The following is a 20,320-nucleotide window of genomic DNA, read 5'->3' as shown; positions in this document are numbered from 1 at the left end:
CAACGAGGGACCATCTAAATACATTAAACACCTATTGAAAGAATTTCAAAAATACATCAATAGTAATACAATAATAGTGGGAGACTTCAATACCCCACTCTCACACTTAGACAGATCAACAAAGCAGAGAACCAATAAAGATACAAGAGAATTGAATGAAGAGATTGACAGACTAGACCTCTTGGACATTTTCAGACTCCTCCACCCCAAAAAACTGGAATACACCTTCTTTTCAAATCCACACAACACATACTCAAGGATAGACCACATGTTAGGCCACAAAGACAGCATCAATAAATTCAAGAGCACTGAAATCATCCCAAGTATCTTCTCAGACCACAGTGGAGTAAAACTAACTTTTAACAACAAACGGAAAATTATTAAAAGACATAGAATTTGGAAACTAAACAACATGCTCCTTAAGAAGCACTGGGTCAGACACTCACTCAAACAGGAAATTCAAATGTTCCTGGAAACTAATGAAAATGAAGACACAACCTATCAAAATATTTGGGACACAGCTAAAGCAGTACTGAGAGGGAAACTTATAGCTATACAATCACATATTAAACACCAAGAAGAAGCCCAAATGAACGAACATACTACACACCTCAAGGACTTAGAGGAAGAGGAACAAAGGAACCCTAAAGCAACCAGAAGGACAGAAATCACTAAAGTTAGAGCAGAAATAAACAACATCGAAAATAAAAGAACCATACAAAAGATCAATGAAGCCAAATGTTGGTTTTTTGAAAGATTAAACAAAATTGACAAACCCCTAGCCAGACTCACCAAACAAAAAAGAGAGAAGACTCAAATTAATAGAATTGTAAACGATACAGGAGATATCACAACTGACACCACAGAAATCCAGAGAATTCTGCGAAACTTCTATAAAGAACTATATGCCACCAAGCTAGAGAATCTGGAAGAAATGGAACAATTCCTAGAAACCTATGCACTTCCAAAACTGAACCAAGAAGAACTACAAAATCTAAATGCACCAATCACAGACAAAGAAATTGAAACCGTTATTAAGAATCTCCCCAACAACAAAAGTCCTGGACCAGATGGCTTCACAAACGAATTCTACAAAACTTACAGGAAACAGTTAATACCCATACTTCTTAAGCTATTCCATAAGATTGAAGAAACAGGAATACTCCCTTCCACCTTTTATGAAGCCAACATCACCCTGATACCAAAAGCTGATAGGGACAGAACAAAAAAGGAAAACTACAGACCAATATCTCTGATGAACATAGATGCCAAAATATTAAACAAGATCTTGGCCAACCGGATACAGCAACACATCAAAAAGATTGTTCATCATGACCAAGTGGGATTCATCCCAGGAATGCAAGGCTGGTTCAACATCCGTAAATCAATAAATGTCATTCATCACATCAATAAAAGCAAAGCCAAAAACCACATGATTATCTCAATAGATGCAGAGAAAGCCTTTGACAAAATCCAACACCCATTCATGCTCAAAACTCTACAAAAAATGGGAATAGATGGGAAATTCCTCAAGATAGTGGAGTCTATATATAGCAAACCTACAGCCAACATCATACTCAATGGAGAGAAGCTGAAAGCATCCCCCCTCAGATCAGGGACTAGACAGGGCTGCCCACTGTCACCGTTACTCTTCAACATAGTATTGGAAGTTCTTGCCATAGCAATCAGGCAAGAGAAAGAAATCAAAGGAATACAGATTGGAAGGGAAGAAGTCAAGCTCTCAATATTTGCAGATGATATGATAGTATACATAGAAAGACCTAAAGAATCCAGTAGAAAATTACTGGAAGTTGTTAGGCAATATAGCAAGGTATCAGGCTACAAAATCAATGTACAAAAATCAGTGGCATTTCTTTATGCAAACACTAAATCTGAAGAAGAAGACATCCAGAAATCACTCCCATTTACTGTTTCAGCAAAATCAATCAAATACCTAGGAATAAAGTTGACCAAAGAAGTGAAAGACTTGTATGCTGAAAACTATGAGTCGCTACTCAAGGAGATAGAAACAGATACCAAGAAATGGAAAGATATCCCATGCTCATGGATTGGAAGAATAAATATCATCAAAATGAACATTCTCCCCAGAGCCATATACAAATTTAATGCAATACCCATCAAAGTTTCACCAAGCTTCTTTAAGAGAATAGAACAAACACTACAATCATTTATCTGGAACCTGAAAACACCTAGAATTGCCAAAAACATCCTAAGGAAAAGAAACAGAAATGGAGGCATCACACTCCCAGACCTTAAACAATATTATAAAGCCATCATCATCAAAACAGCATGGTACTGGAACAAAAATAGGCACACAGACCAGTGGAACAGAATTGAAAGCCCAGAAGTAAATCCCAACACCTATGGACATCTAATCTTTGATAAGGGGGCCCAAAGGATTAAATGGAAGAAGGAGGCTCTCTTCAATAAATGGTGCTGGGAAAACTGGGTTGAAACATGCAGAAGAATGAAATTGAACCACTTTATCTCACCAGAAACAAAAATCAACTCCAAATGGATCAAAGACATAGATGTCAGACCAGAAACAATCAAATACTTAGAGGAAAACATTGGTAAAACACTTTCCCATATACACCTCAAGGACATCTTTGATGAATCAAACCCAATTGCAAGGAAGACTAAAGCAGAAACAAACCAATGGGACTACATCAAATTGAAAAGCTTCTGCACATCCAAAGAAACTATTAAACAAACAGAGAGACCCCTCACAGAATGGGAGAAGATCTTCACATGCCAGACATCAGACAAGAAACTAATCACCAAAATATATAAAGAGCTCAGCAAACTTAGCCGCAAAAAAGCAAATGACCCCATCCAAAAATGGGCAGAGGAAATGAACAAAACATTCACCACAGAGGAGATCCAAAAGGCTAACAAACATATGAAAAACTGCTCTAGGTCACTGATTGTCAGAGAAATGCAAATTAAGACAACACTAAGATACCACCTCACTCCTGCAAGAATGGCATATATCAAAAAGGACAGCAGCAACAAATGCTGGAGAGGATGTGGGGACAGAGGAACCCTTTTACATTGCTGGTGGGAATGTAAATTGGTACAGCCTCTGTGGAGAGCAGTCTGGAAAACTCTCAGAAGGCTAGACATGGACCTTCCATATGACCCAATAATTCCTCTCCTGGGGTTATACCCCAAGGACTCCATAACACCCAACCAAAAAGAGGTGTGTACTCCTATGTTCATAGCAGCACAATTCATAATAGCTAAAACCTGGAAGCAACCCAGGTGCCCAACAACAGATGAATGTCTGAGAAAGCTGTGGTATATATACACAATGGAATACTATGCAGCTATCAAGAACAATGAACCCACCTTATCTGACCCATCTTGGACAGAGCTAGAAGGAATTATGTTAAGTGAACTAAGTCAGAAAGTTAAAGATGAGTATGGGATGATCCCACTCATCAACAGAAGCTGACTTAGAAGATCTGAAAGGGAAACTAAAAGCAGGACCTGATCAAATTGTAAGTAGGGCACCAAAGTAAAAACCCAGTGGTGAGGGGTAGACATGTATCTTCCTGGGCCAGTGGGGGGTGGGAGTGGGCGGGAGGGATGGGTCACGGTCCTTTGGTGATGGGAATGGTGTTTATGTACACTCCTAGCAAAATGTAGACATATAAATCAGTAGTTAATTAATATGAGAGGGGGAAATCAATTGTATGTCTCAAAGGTTCTCAAAAGACAAACTTGAATCTTTTAAATAGATAGGCTACATATTTGATATGCGGACTCTCTCAAAAGCCTAGACCAAGTAGATTAGAAGCTTCCAATAGCACAGCTATATACAAGATACTGGGTACTGTACAGCAAACCATAACAAAGGGACTTTTCAAAGTTAACCCTATTAACAAATAATGTGATGATAATATTAACTATTGATTGTCTTTTTGAACCCTAAGACAGCAGGAACCTCAAATCTTCACTATAGAGCCCCTACTTCCCTCAGTCCTGGCACCCTTGGATAGGGCCCACTTTCCCGTATGCATCTCCCAATCCAAACCAAATAATATTGCATCCGCCGATCACAACCTAACCAAAGCAACGATTGCCATCTCAACATGCTTCACCTCAGACTGTATCCAGAGACTTCACGTGTGGAATGACAACCCTTCAGCTTCATTACTCGGGTGAGACCTTTCCTTTAATAGTACACTCTAATTTCATCTCAGGTAGTTCACTTTCTAACAAAGTCCCATAACCTAGACATACAACAGTTTCTGTGAGAGAGAGCTTATGTTCACACGTATCCATAAACTACTGCAAAATATATACCTGAAAGCAGGATTACACTAGAGTTTGCAGTGAGTACCTCCCTAACACTTCCTCTCCACTATTCCAAACTTGGGATCCATGATTGCTCAACAAATTGTTTGGCTTTGTATGTTAACTCTCTTTTCAATCACCAGGTTCCAGATGCCACCAGGATGCTGACTAGGCTTCCCTGGATTGAAGACCCCACCAATGTGTCCTGGAGCTCAGATTCCCCAGAGACACACCTTACTAGGGAAAGAGAGAGGCAGACTGGGAGTATGGACCGACCAGTCAACGCCCATGTTCAGCGGGGAAGCAATTACAGAAGCCAGACCCTCTACCTTCTGCAACCCTCAACGACCCTGGGTCCATGCTCCCAGAGGGCTAGAGAATGGGAAGGCTATCATGGGAGAGGGTGGGTTATGGGGATTGGGTGGTGGGAATTGTGTGGAGTTGTACCCCTCCTACCTTATGCCTTTGTTCACTAATCCTTTCTTAAATAAAAAATTAAAAAAAAAAAAAGAAACACTATTCTCTGATATTTAAACAAAGGTGTACTTTAGGAAGATTGTATGATACTATAGGAAAGATGTACCTGAGCTCCTTAAAAATGTCTAGGCTGTCAACCAGAGACTTCCAACACCCCTTGTCTTTTACCTCATCTTTTCTCCTTGGCAATTTACTTAAATTCCCTTTGAAAATAGCACTTTAGTTCTGTGGTTCATAGATATATGACAATTTGGTGAGACGATTCAAGTAAAGCTCTTCAAAAAAGCATCTAGCTCACAAATGTATTGTATATGTTAGTTTTCACAGTTCCCCTATTTTCCTCACCAATATAATTCAAATAATTTCTGAAATAATAGAACTAAGACTGCTAAATTATTCATTTGCTAAAAATTTAGACTACTGTCAAATTCTTTAGATCAATATGTGCCTTTGCTTAACATTCGTGTATAATTTATCCTGGATAACTTACAAGAAAGATTATTATAAAGTCAAATGATAGAAATGATTTCAAAAGTCTTGAACTATATTGTAAAATTGATTTCAGATAAAAAATAAGCACTTCCTGTTCTCATAGTTATAATAAGATGCTGTCTTTCAGTGGTGCATATACACTTTTATCTGTTTTTCGCTACATATCAAATATTCAATATTTTAAGGAGAGTTGGGCTGCAAAGAACAAGGATCTGTGTGAGAATTTCCTCTCTGGCAGTAGAGGACCCTGAGATCTAGATCATATTTCTGGAAAAACTCTAGCAAGAAGGTTCAGGTAGCAAAGAAGATCCAGGTTATGTGGTGCCTGATGGTGCTACACTAATATAAATAAATGCACAATGACCTGGGTGCAAGCCTCTGGTTCACACCTGTAGGGGGTAAGCTTCAGAAGTAGTGAAGCAATGCTGTAGGTATCTCTCTCTCTCTCTCTATCTCCCCCTCCCCCTCCACTGATATATGCCATATAAAATAAAAGTAAAATAAATATTAAAATAAATCATTAAACATATATCCAGATTATGAGGTGTTGGCAGATCATGTGATAGCATCTTGGGCTGAACTAATCCCCCTGTGTCACCAGAAGCCATACAAAGCTGCTCACTTTGGTCTTAGTTACCTAACTTTCCTTTATATATATTTTAAGCATCCTAACAAATTATGTCAAATTACATTCTTGCAAACAGATATCAGCACAAATAAGTCACTGTTGTGGGTAATGAAACCCCCTGATTTTTATATATACCACCTTACCTTCTCTCAAAAGCACTGAACATTAAGATTATTTTCATATCTACTGATAGTATAGGTGAAAATCCTGTGTATTTTCATGTCTCTCTGTTTTATTAATCACTATTGAGTCTGGGAATACTGACTTATTAACAGTTCAATTGGATTTCACACTCCATTTTTCCCACATATAATATATTTATTGGAGACAAATCCCACTGGAGACAAATCTCCATTTGTCCACATGGGATACAAATCTAAAGAGCTTCAACAAAATAAAATATCACACAATAGAGCCTATATTTCCCCCAGTCCTGGAACCATAGGGTGGGGCCCACTTTTCTGCATGCTGCTCTCAATTCAAATCAAATAATATTGCATCCGCGGATCGCAACCTAATCAACACAACGAGTGCCACCCCAGCATGCTTCACTTCAGACTGTGACCAGAGACTTCAGGTGTGGAATGACAACCCTTCAGCTTCATCACTCGGGTGAGACCTTTCCTTTCATAGTATTCTCTACTTCCATTCCAGGTGTTCCACTCTCCAATAAAGTCCCCAAACCTAGATATAGTCCAGGTCCCCTGAGATAGAGCATAGGTTAACCCGTGCCCATAAACTAGGGGAAAAATATATACCTGAAAGCAGAAGTACACAAGAGCATGCAGGGAATAACCCCAACACTTCATCTGCACTATTACAGTCTTTAGGTCCATGATTGTTCAACAATTTGTTTGGCTTTGTATGTTAACTCTCTTTTCAGCCACCAGGTTCCGGATGCCAGCGAGATGCCGACCAGACTTCCCAGGACAGACGACCCCATCAATGTGTCCTGGAGCTCTGCTTACCCAGAGCCCCACCCTACTAGGGAAAGATAGAGACAGACTGGGAGTATGGATCAACCAGTCAACGCCCATGTTCAGGGGGGAAGCAATTACAGAAGCCAGACCTTCCACCCTCTGCAACCCACAACGACCCTAGATCCATACTCCCAAAGAGACAGAGAATGGCAAGGCTATCAGGGGAGGGGGTGGGATGTGGAGATCGGGTTATGGGAATTGTGGGGAATTGTACCCCTCTTATTCTATGGTTTTGTTAATGTCTCCTTTCTTAAATAATAATAAAAAATATATATCACACAAAATAACAGACCATCATCTCTTCAGTGAAAGAGGGGGATTATTTTTGTTCTATCACTTTTTTGTGCATTTAGTAGTAATAGTAGATACTATTTCTTGCATGATTTCTTTTTTTAATATTTATTTATTTATTCCCTGTTGTTGCCCTTATTGTTTTATTGTTGTATTTATTGTTGTTGTTGTTGGGTTGGACAGAAAGAAATGGAGAGAGCAAGGGAAGACAGAGAGGGGGAGAGAAAGACACCTGCAGACCTGCTTCACCGCCTGTGAAGCAACTCTCTTGCAAGTGGGGATCCAGGGGCTTAAACCAGGATCCTTACGCCTGTCCTTGCACTTTGCACCACCTGCACTTAACCCGCAGCACTACCACCCGACTCCCTTCTTGCATGATTTTTATATGACATATTTTTTTTATTTTTATTTTTCTTCTTTTTTAAATTTATTTATAAAAAGGAAACACTGAAAAAACCATAGGAGAAGAGGGGCACAATTCCCACCACCAGAACTCTGTATCTCATCCCCTCACCTGATAGCTTTCTTACTCTTAAACCCTCTGGGAGGATGGACCCAAGGTCATTGTGAACTGCAGAAGGTGGAAGGTCTGGCTTCTGTAATTGCTTCCCCATTGAACATGGGTGTTGACTGGTCAATCCATACTCCCAGTCTGCCTCTCTCTTTCCCTAGTAGGGTGGGGCTCTGGGAAAGCAGAGCTCTAGGACATATTGGTGGGGTTGTCTGTCCAGGGAAGTCTGGTTGGCATCATGCTAGCATCTGGAACCTGGTGTCTCAAAAGAGAGTTAACATACAAAGCAAAACAAATTGTTGATCAATCATGAACTTAAAGTCTTGAATAGTGCAGATGAAGAGTTGGGGTGTCCTCCATTTTATAGAGAGCTAGTAGGCCTATTTTAGTTATTCCAAAAGGCCTGCGGCTATACTAATTTTTTTTTCCCCTGAGCCTGAAATCTGATATACAGGTGGATCCAAGTTATTGTCTGGGGAGATAATTTCATGGCTGGAAAAGGGACAGAAAGCTGGATCAGGGAAGAGAGTAGCACCCTAATATGGGAAAGGGGTATAAATATTATTGACTGTAAACCCCATCGATTTGATTTGGTCTGGAGCCCATATTCAGCTTAGGAGACTATGTGACCACTGCATCCCTGTAGATTCTCTAAAGGGTTTTTTTTGCATCATTATAAAAACTATTTTAATATTTTATTTATTTATTTATTTATTTGACAGAGATACATCAAGAAGAAAGGGGGATATAGGGAGAGAGAAAGCGCAAGAGAGAGAGAAAGAGAGAGAGACCTATAGCACTGCTTCACCTTTTATGGAACTTTCCCCCTGTAGGTGGGGACTGAAGCCTTGGACTCAAGTCCTTGCACATGGAAACATGTGCACTCAACCATATATACTGCCACCTGGCCCCATTTCAAATAATTTTAAAAATATTCAATATTATGAGATAGATAGTATTGTTATCCCTGTTACATGGATGAAACTACTGATTTCTAAGATTTTATTAAATTCTCTAAAGTTACTCATCTAACAAGAAAGAGAGCCAGTATTGCAGTCCAGGCAACCTAATCATAAAGATATAAATCTCTCTTTTTTACTAGGATGTATGCTATTTCTATGTTGATTAAAAATTACCAATTATCATACAACTCGCAGAACACTAACAGCACAAGCAGATACTCAAAGTTACTAATAAATTGCTAATAGAACCTGTTTGTTATTGGAAGATGTCATTTTAACCTGTTGGCAAAGCATTTTAGTTGAAGTTCAAGGTTTTCTAGAAACCAATAGAACCTGCAACTTTTTATATGTATCTTTGTGATAGCTTATTAAAATAAGGCAGTTGGGAAAATGCTGGGAAAGCAGTCATTCATTTACAGCAGGTTTCATTGACTAATACTAGCGACAGTTTCTGTTCTGCTTTTGTTTCTCAAAGTGCTAATAGCAAGATTGTGTCCCTGCAATCCTATTACTGGTGGCAATGGAATATAATCAGGCAGTACCTGCAGGATAAGTCAAAAGATTAAATTAAGTTGGGATTTGAATCCCCACTAAACACAGAATCAAACAAAGATTAGATTTCTGGACCCCAGTCTCAGAATGACTTTCAAGGGCTTCTTTTAAACAACAAAAATATATCATTATTCACTTTGACCACTGGCATGTTAAAAGGAAATGCAGACAAAGAAAGATGAGGGAGAGAAGGGACTGAGCCAATATGGAGTCTTGTGCTTTATCCCCTTAGTATATTCTGACTTTACACAGCTTGTTCATTTCCTGACTGACCCTGTAGAAGACCAATGTTGAATGTACCTTTCATTTCATGAAAGATTCCAAGTGGAAGAAGATGTATTTCCACCATTTGAATCCTAACAACCTCATATCAATCTGCCTATCTGTTCTTGAATATGAAACTAAAGTAATACAAGGAGTTTTGGAGCTTGGAAAAGTTACTGAGAAAAAACTGAAAAGGCTGCAGTATAGGTAAGAATTGTCACTACAGATGGGAAAGCAAATACTTAGAGGGAGGTGGCTATCTTTTTCAGTTTTTCTTTTTTACTACTTTTTGTGTTTGGCTGTCATGGTCTTTTTTAATTTATGATTTTTTATTTATAAATTATTGACAAGACCATAGGATAAGAGGAGCACAATTCCACACAATTCTGGCCACCAAAATTCTGTATCCCATACCGTTCCTTGATATCTTTTCTGTTCTTTAATCCTCTGGGAATATGGGCCCAGGATCATTATGGGGTGCAGAAGGTTGAAGATGTGGCTTCTGTAATTGCTTCCCCACTGAACATGGGCATTGGCAGTTCAATCCATACTCCCAGCCTGTCTCTCTCTTTCCCTAGTGGGGCAGGAATCTGGGGAGATGAGGCTCCAAGACACATGGTGGGGTCCTCTGCACAGAGCAGTCAGGTTAGCCTCATAGTAACATATGGAGCCTGCTGGCTGAAAAAAGTTAAGATAACTTACTTGTCTAAGCTTTTAAAATATTTAATGTTTCGAATAACAAATTGTTATTAGAAATGTATTAACAATTTGAGCCCATGGTTAAAATTCAGTATGATTACCACTTTAAAGGTTTAAGTGCTTAGATTGAAGGAACATATACTCAGAGCTATGATCTATCAAAAATTTTGAGACATTCAATTCATTTCCCCTCTCATATTAATTAAATAGTGATGTGTGAGACTATAAGTTAATAAGAGTGTATATCAACACCATTCTCATCACCAAAAGTCTTTCTATCAACACCCCCACCACTGTCTAGAAACTGAACATCTACTGTCACCCTCCACCCAGAGATTTTTACTTTGGTGCCATACTGCAAACTCAGTCAGATTTAACTTTGAGTTTCCCTTTATGCTCTTCTTTCTCAACTTCTGCTTATGAGTGGGATTATTCCATAATCATCTTTGTCTTTCTGACATATCTCACTTAACATAATTCCTTCTAGTTCCATGCAAGATGGTTCAGAGAAAGTGGATTTATTATTTGTAATAACTGCACACTATTCCTGTGTATATATACCACAGCTTTCTCATCCATTCATATGTTGTTGGGCATCTGGGTTGCTTCTGGGTTTTAGCTATTATGAATTGTGCTGCTATAAACATAAGTGTACATGTGTCTTTTTGGTTGGGTGTTACGGAGTTCTTGGGGTCATTACTGGGTCATATGAGAATCTATTACTAGCCTTGTCAGAGTTCTCCAGTTTGCTCTCCACAGAGGATGGACCAATGTACATTCCCATTAGTAGTGTAGGAGAGTTCCTTTGTCCCCACAACTTCTCCATCATTTGTTGCTGCTGCCATTTTTGATGTATGACATTCTCACGGGGGTGAGGTGTTATCTCAGTGTTGTTTTTCTTTGGATTTCTTTGACAATCAGAGACCTGGAACAATTTTTCATGGGTTTGTTAGCCTTTTGGATCTCTTCTGTAGTGAATATTCTGTTCATAGCCTCTGTCCATTTTTGGATGGGATCATTTGCTTTTTTGTTGCTAAGTTTGCTGAGAAATTTATATATTTTGGTTAGTCTCCTGTCTCATGTACTGCATGTGAAGATCTTCTCCCATTCTGTGTCTCTTTGTTTGGGTGATGTTTTCTATTGTTCTTCAGCTTGATGTTGTCCCATTTAATTGTTTTTGTTTTAGTCTTCCTTGTAGTTGGGTTTGTACTATCCAAGATGTCCTTGATATTTAGGTGAGAAAGTGTTCCACCAGTGTTTTCCTCTAAGTATTTGATAGTTTATGGTCTAACATGCAGATCCTTGATCCATTTGGAGTTGACTTTTTTCTGGTGAGATAAAGTGGTTCAGTTTTATTCTTCTGCATGTTTCATCCCAATTTTCTCAGGACCATTTATTGAAGAGACCCTACTTCCTCCATTTAGTACTTTGGGCCCCCTTATCAAAGATTATATATACATAGGTATGGGGGCTTAGTTGTGGGGTTTTAATTCTGCTCCACTGGTCACCAATTTTGTTTCAGTACCAACCAGTTATGATGATGATAGCCTTATAATGTAGTTTGAGATCTGGGAGTGTGATGTCTCCATTTCTATTTCTTTTCCTCAAGTCTGTTTTGGTGATTCTAGGTGTTTTCTGCTTCTAGATAAATCATTGTAATATTTGTTCTATTCTCTTAAAGAAGCTTGGTGGAATTTTGATGGGTATAGCATTAAGTTTGTATATGACTCTGGGGAGAATATTCATTTTGATGATATTTATTTTCTAATCCATGAGCATGGGATGTCTTTCCATTTCTTGGTGTCATTTTCTGTTTCCTTGAATATTGACTCATAGTTTTCAGTCTACAAGTCTTTCACTTATTTGGTTAGGTTTATTCCTAGGTATTTTATTGATTTTGCTGCAATAGTGAATGGGAGTGATTTCTGGATATCTTCTTCGGATTTAGTGTTTGCATAAAGAAATGCCACTGCTTTTTGTACATTGATTTTGTATCCAGACACCTTGCTATATTTTTATTAATTTTATTATTTATAAAAATGAAACACTGACAAAATCATAGGATAAGAGGTGTAGAACTCCACACAATTCCCACCACCAGATCTCCATATCCCATCCCCTCCCCTGACAGCTTTCCTGGTCTTTATCCCTCTGGAAGTATGGACCTAAGGTCATTGTGGGATGCAGAAGGTAGAAGTTCTGGCTGAACATGGGCATTGGCTAGTTGATCCATATTCCCAGCCTGCCTCTTTCTTTCCCTAGTAGGGTGGGGCTCTGGGGAAGCAGAGCTCCAGGACACATTGGTGGGGTCTTCTCCTGTGAAGTCTGGTAAGCATCATGCTAGCATCTGGAACCTGGAGGCTGAAAAGAGAGTTAACACACAAAGCCAAACAAATTGTTGAACAATCATGAACCTAAAGGCTGAAATAGGGCAGATGAAGAGTTCAGGGTTGCTCCATTTTGTAGATAGCTAGTAGGCAGATTTTAGTTATATTCCAAAGGGCCTGTGACTATACTAGTTTGTTTTTTGTTTTGTTTTGTTTTGTTTTGTTTTTCCCTGAGCTTGAAATCTGATATACAGGTGGGTCCAAGTTATTTTCTGGGGAGCTGATGTCATGGCTGGAAAAGGAACAGAAAGCTGGATCAGGGACGAGAGTAGCTCCCTAATATGGGAAAGGGGTATAAATATTGTTGACTGTAGACTCCATCAATTTTATTTGGTCTGGGACCCATATTCAGTTTAGGAGCCTATGTGACCTCTGAATCCCTGTAGATCTGAGCTTGCATTCTGTGGTCATGAGTAGGAGCATTCCAAGCTGTCCCAATATCGACCCATCTTCCTCAGGACATCTTGCTTTATTTCCTAATAACTTCCAGTAGCTTTCTGCTGGATTCTTTTGGCTTTTCTATGTATACTATCATATCATCTGCAAGTAGTGAAAGCTTGACTTCTTCCTTTCCAATCTGTATTCTTTTTGTTCCTTTCTCTTGCCTGATTGCTATGGCAAGAACTTCCAATACTATGTTGAAGAGTAGTAGTGATAATGGGCAGCCCTGTCTAGTCCCCTATCTGAGGGGGGATGCTTTCAGCTTCTGTCCATTGACTTGGCTGTAGGTTTGTTGTATATGGACTCCAGTATCTTGATGAATTTCTCATCTATTCCCATTTTTATAGTGTTTTGAGCATGAATGGGTGTTAGATTTTGTCAAAGGCTTTCCCTGCATCTACTGAAATAAGCATTTGGTTTTTGGCTTTGCTTTTATTTATGTGGTGAGTGACATTAACTGACATCTGTATATTGACCCAGCATTGCATTCCTGGAATAAACCCCACCCGGTCATGATGAGCAATTGTTTTGATATACTGCCATAGCTGGTTGGCTAAGATCTTGTTCAATATATTAGCCTCTGTGTTCATCAAAGATATTGGTTTGTAGTTTTCCATTTTGTTGTGTAACTGTCTGCTTTTGATATCAGGGTGATATTGGCTTCATAGAAGGTGGAGGGAAGTGTTCCTGTTTTTTATATCTTTTGAAAGAGTTTTAAGAAGTATACGTATTACATGTTTCCTGAAGGTTTTGTAGAATTTATTTGTAAAGCCATCTGATCCTGGACTTTTGTTGTTGGGAAGAATTTTAATAACTATTTCAATTTCTTTGTCTGTGATTGATGCATTCAGGTTCTGTAGTTCTTCCTGGTTAAGTTTTGAAAGGGTATATGTTTCTAGGAATTCTTCCATTTCTTCCAGATTTACTAGCTTGGTGGCATATAGATGTTCATAGAAGCTTTGCATCATTTTATCTCCTCTATCATTTACAATTCTGTTTACTTGTGCACTCTTCCCACCTTTTTTTTTAGTGACTTTGGCTAAAGAATGTCAATTTTGTCTAATTTTTCAAAGAACCAACATTTGGCTTCACTGATTTTTGTACGGTTCTCTTATTTTCAGTGCTGTTTATTTCCACTATAATTTTAGTGATTTCAGTCCTTTTGGTTGCTATAGTGTTCCTTTGTTCTTCCTCTGCTAAGTCTTTTTTTTTTAAATAATTTTTATTTATAAAAAGGAAACAGTGGCAAGAACCATAGGATAGGAGGGATACAACTCAACACAATTCCCACACCAGAACACTGTATCCCATCCCATGCCCTGATAGCTTTCCTATTCTGTATCCTTCTGGCAGTATGGATGCAGGGTCATTATGTGGTGCAGAAGGTGGAAGGTCTGGCTTATGTAATTGCTTCCCTGCTGAACATGGGTGTTGACAGGTCAATCCATACTCCCAGCTGTCTCTCCCTTTCCTTAGTGAGGCATGGCTCTGGGGAAGTGGGACTCCAGGACACATTGGTGAGGTTGACTGCCTAGGGAGGTCCGGTTGGCATCATGGTGGCATCTGGAACCTGGTGGCTGCAAGAAAAGTTAATTTGTAAAGCCAAACAAATTGTTAACTAGTCATGAACCTAAAGGCTAGAATAGTGAAGGTGAAGAGTTGGGGGGGGGGAGTCCTCCATTTTGTAGATAGTTAGTAGGCCTATTTTAATTATATTCCAAAGGGCTCATGACTATACAAGTGTCCTTATTTTTTTTTTGAGCCTGGCATCTGCTATGCAGGTGGACCCAAGTTATTGTCTGGGGAGATGATGTCATGGCTGGAAAAAATACCAGAAATCTGGATCTGGGAAGAGATTAACTCCAAATATGGAAAGGGTATACAAATATTGTTGACTGTGAATCCATTTGGTTTGATATGACCTGGACCCCATATTCAGCATAGGAGCCCATGTGACCTCTACATCCCTGTAGATCTGAGCTCACATTCTGTGGTCATGAGAAGGAACGTTCCAAGCTGCCTCGATTTCAGGACCCATCTTCCTGAGGTGGAAGATAGACTATGTTGTCTAGCCTCTCTACCATGGTTGATTCAAGTTGAAGGCAAGGTCCAGTTGGTGGCCCAAAAGGGGTCTATTGTGTTGTTCCTGATATAGATGACAAGTAACAATGGAGAAAGGGTTTTATTTTAGGTCTAGGCCCATCTTGTCTGTTTGGGAATCTCAGGACTCTCCAGCTAGTGCCCCAGCTTTTGGGGTGGCCTGATAGTGACTAAAATGTCATCATTAAAGTATGCTAGTCTCTTGTCCTTATTCAGCTTTTGCAGTCCTTACTTTGATAAGGTCAGCTTTTGAGTGACTGAGGTAAGTGTAATAGGAGGTAGTTGAGGAGGTTATCTACTTCTATATAGACACTATTTCATTTGGAACTGTATGTGTCTTTTTAGGTGTTTCTACTTGCTTGCTGCATATACTGACTCACTACAGACTGTTGTGCATTTTTTTCTTTCATGTATATATTTTGCCCTAAATTATGGATACATGTGAACATAAGCTATATCTCATGGGGTCTGGTTTATATCTAGGTTTTGTGACTTTGTTAGGAAGTGAACCACCTGGAATGGAATTAAAGAATCCTATTAATTTAAAGGTCTCACCTGAGTAATGAGGCTGAAGGGTTGACATTCCACACCTGACATATCTGGACACAGTCTGAAGTGAAGTTTGCTGATGTGGTACTAGTTGCATTGATCAGGTTGATATCAGCGGATGCAATATAATTTGGTATGCATTCAGAGAAGCATGCAGGAAAGTGAGCCCCACCCTAAGGTTCCAGTACTGAGAGAAATATAGGCTCTATAGTGGAAATGTAAGGTTCCTGCTGTCTTAGGGTTCAAGAAGACAATAGATAGTTATTGCTGTAATAAAATTATTTGGTAATTGGGTTAACTTTGAAAATCCCTTTGTTAGGATTTGCTGTACCATACACAGCATCACCAAAATTTATGCCCTTGACATTATTTGTATATAGCTCTGTCTTATAGAGTAATGCCACCAGTTGCTTCTGTTTTCCCTTGTCTAAGCTTTTTAAAGACTCAACATTTAAAAGACTCGACCTATGGTCTGTGCATTAAAATGTTTGAGACATTCAATCAATTTTTCCTCTCTCATATTAATTAAATAGTGATTTATATGACTACAAGTTAACAGAAGTGTACATAAACACCATTCCACTACCAAAAGACTGTGTCCCATTGCAACCCCCCTCCCCTCAGTGAAGCCAAACATCCACCCTCACCCTCAACCCAGAGAGTTTTACTTTGGTGTCCTATGCCACACTCAGTCAAATTCTGCTTTGAGTTTCCCTTTCTGTTATTTCTCAACCTCTGTTTATGAGTGGGATCATCCAGATGAAGATTTGAGGTCTTATGTGGAAAGGTTAGCTGCCCATACTTATGCAGCTGGAAAATAGAGGGATTGAGGTTCTAATCTTAATGGCTAGAAATCAGATTGCATGTTTCTATCATGAAAAGCTTGTCAAAAATAATTTATACTGTATTTTCTCACTTTGGCTTGTGTATTGTATGATTTTAAACAATGAATGACATTCCTCCTTAGCAATGAAAAAAATCTATTTTTTGGAGAGTCATATCTGCCCAGTATAGTGACCATTGTCCATTTTTTGAGTGTTCAACATTATAATTACTTCAACTCTGCATTGGGGAGGAGTATCCATTACTTTCTCTTGATTATGGATTTAGAAGGACTGTCAGTCAAGCTTCTTCTTTAATTCTTAGTCAATAATACATACATATAACTCAATTTTAATTAAATTATTCCATTTACTTAGATTTTAACCTGGAAAGGGGTGGGTAAGACTGGTTTATCATTTTCTTCTCTGTAGGTACATGGAACAGTCTTGATTTCTGTATTATAGGAGACCTCATTCTATAGTTGTTTCGATTTTGTGATATCATGCATACTGTTTCAAAAAATTATCTCATTTCTCCCTTCATCCTTTATTCTATATCTCTTTTTAACATGGTTAAAATGAATTTCTTTTGTGATTAGCAAAGAATAATGCATATACCAAATCAAGATGAAAAAATGTTAAAGAAAAAAAAGAACATTTTCCCAGATGGACACTTTATATACTCCCAAAATTAAGTATAATGGTGGAATTATTACCTGAGTGTCTTGTGCATTATTTAATGTTTAGAAAACTGTGCCTCAAAAGGGAGATGGATTCTGTTGGAAGGCCTCAAAGGAAGCCCCCTGCCTAGTGCTCCTCATCTAGTGTTTCAGAAGTAGTGGGTCATTACAAAATGAAGACTGTGCAGAAGGAACAATTGTGTTACACCTATTACATTCTATGTGATTTAAAGAATGTTCATTTAATTCTTGGCCAAATGGTAGGTTTGTATAATGACCGCTGGGCAGAAACAAGTTCTCCCCTTCTTAGTTTTAGTCCTGTCCCTCTCATCACTCAGGACTCATCTACAATATCACCAGGTAAGAAATGCCACCCTGACAAGCTCATGATGTTATCTGCCCCCACCTTTCCATGTTCTCACTACCCCCTTCACATTCCTCCCTGCTCTAACAACTGCCAGAAATTATATTCTGTGGTTTACTGTGCATTATGCTACCCCATTAAAATGCAAATCTCTGTGACTCTCTTGTTCACCTCAGCATTTTCAGCACATCATTACTGTTTCTGACACAAAGCAGACACTGACTAACATGTTTCATACATAAATAAAATAATGCATTTTTATGATTTTATAATTTTATAATTCCAGCTCTCTGTGGAATTGCTCGCTGTGTCATGGTGACTAAGTTACTTCAACTTAGTAAGCTTCTGTTATTTCATATGTTAAATGGGGTTGTAGTAAGAGTAGACTCCCCCTCCTTTACCTCACCTTATCCCTCGCCAATGAGGTTCTTTATGAGACTTAAGTGAAGTGACATATATGAAGCCCCTAGCAAAATGTCTAATTACTTTTAAGCATTTAGTGAAAAGGATAGGGGGTCAGATTCTTGTGGAAATGAAACTACTTTTCACTCATTTAGCATTTGAACTTAGCACATTTGGAAAAAAATGCAAATTTACATGACTTATAAATGAAGACATTCAATTTTGTAAGTTTAAAGGAAATTCAGAAAAAAGGAAGTGAAACATGTAACATCTGTTTGTAGCATTATGTGTTAATGTATATTTATTATATTAGGACTTTTTGTTCCCAGTTTGGGCCCACACCAAGCAAATTAAAGTGTAGTCGTGTACTTATGTTACTTGTTTAGTATTTATATTACTTGTTTAAGCCAGGGTCATTCTGGCAGGAGTTGATTCAATGGCTGGATGATATTGACGAATGTGTCTCTCTTCATCTTTCCACTTAGCTTCCCTCTGGGTTAGCTTCCTACTCAAGCAGTCTAAACTAGTGTTGGTAGCCAAGAACATGGAATATTCCTTGGCCCAAGCTTCAGGTCAATCATAGACTTAGCAACTTGTTTTAAGATTGGTTAAAGAATAACCCATAAAAAGTGAATTAGTGTTACCATAAAGGGAAAATTGGAAGAAGATTAGGAAGACATACTGTTGTTCCATTTGCTTAGATTGTACTAAATGATACCACAGAAGAAGTTCAAGGTTCACTATCTAGAAATAGGGTATGCAACCATTCTGATATATCTTGGAAGTTAAATCGGTAAATTTATAGGGAAGTATTGGGCTAACGGATTAATTGATTGTCCTGTCTAAAATGCACTAGTAAAGTCATGATAAATTCAGTTTGGTGTAATCTTTTTTATTCTCTGACACTCATGCCTCCAATTTTTGGCATTTTTTTTTTCCTTCCAGGATTATCTCTGGGGCTCAGTGCCTGCACCATGAATCCATTGTTCCTAGAGGCCGTTTTTTCCTATTTTGTTGCCATTGCTATTGTTGCTATTGCTATTGTTGTTGTTGGATAGAACAGAGAGAAACTGAGAGAGGAGGGCAAGACAGAGAGGGGAGAGAAAGACACCAGCAGACCTGCTTCACTGCTTGTGAAGCAATGTACCTGCAGGTGGGGAGCTGGGGTCTCTGACCGGGATACTTGGACTAGTCCTTGCACTTAGTGCCATGTGTGCTTAACCCGCTGGGCAACCGCCCAACCCCCCATTTTCATCATTTTTTCCTGAGTACTTTCCATAGTTTGAAATAGACTAGGTTCTCAGGATTCACAGATAAAAGAGAAGTCTCTGCCCACCAAATAAGGACAATCAGGCAAGAGCATGACATTGTGAGTGTGTATAAAACATGACCACCACAATATGCAATCATATTGGGAAATTAACTAAACCTGACAGAGCTTTTGTGTGAGTCTAGACAGAAGAACATTCCCAGAGGAAGTCATTTCATCTGATGTCATTGTTGAAGGACGAATAGAACTAAGCTCATGATTCTCAATAACAAATAAAGGACCTTTCCATTATACTGTACTGTAAATTGTGAGTTACATCAATAGAATCACAAAATAAAGGTGCTTCTTTCTTGACTATCCTTTGACTGACAGCTTATAATATACAAGACAAATGAGGACTTTCTCATATAGTGTCAAAAATTCATAGAAATGTATATCGTCACATGAATTTGTAAAGAGTGGTCTTTGGTTGTATCTGATCTTCTCTAGGAAAGACAGCAAATGTCTTCACAAGTGTGGGTTCTATCTGTTTTTTATTGATCCTCCCACCCCTCCCCATTCACACAGTATGGTAACACTCACACCATAAGGGTCCATAAATTCCCCTGCTGCCAAGAACCCCCATGATCTTGGCTCTCATTTGAGAGCAGATGAAGGCTGGTCCCCTAAACAAGCAACAAATATCAGCTCGCCTTGAAACAAACATGTCAACATGCATACACACACAGTGTGAAAATTATCCTAAACACCCTGCTATTTCAAAGACATTGTACATAAAGGAGGATTTGAGTCAGGGAAAATCAAAGCATTTTGTTTCATAAATAGAATTGGTGTGGGAGTTGATTGTTTTCTCTCCTGAGGGATAAACATTTTAATTTAATAACAGTCAGAAAGAGCCTAAATGTTCTTGAGAAAAAATATGGTGTTCCTAGGAGGGCAGAAACTTTCTATCTATTTGGAACAAGGCATTTCATTTTAGAACTAAAAAAAATAGTAACCAATATTTTCTAAGCATCAAGTAAACTAATAAAATATATTTTAGATTGAAACATTTTTATATGTGACAGGTAATGAATTAGTACACAGAGAAGCACACACACACACACACACACACACACACACACACA

Source organism: Erinaceus europaeus, chromosome 1 (assembly GCF_950295315.1).
Source record: "Erinaceus europaeus chromosome 1, mEriEur2.1, whole genome shotgun sequence".
In the NCBI taxonomy this organism is placed as follows: Eukaryota; Metazoa; Chordata; class Mammalia; order Eulipotyphla; family Erinaceidae; genus Erinaceus; species Erinaceus europaeus.
The sequence above is the reverse complement of the archived record's forward strand: the minus strand, read 5'-3'. Positions refer to the sequence as shown.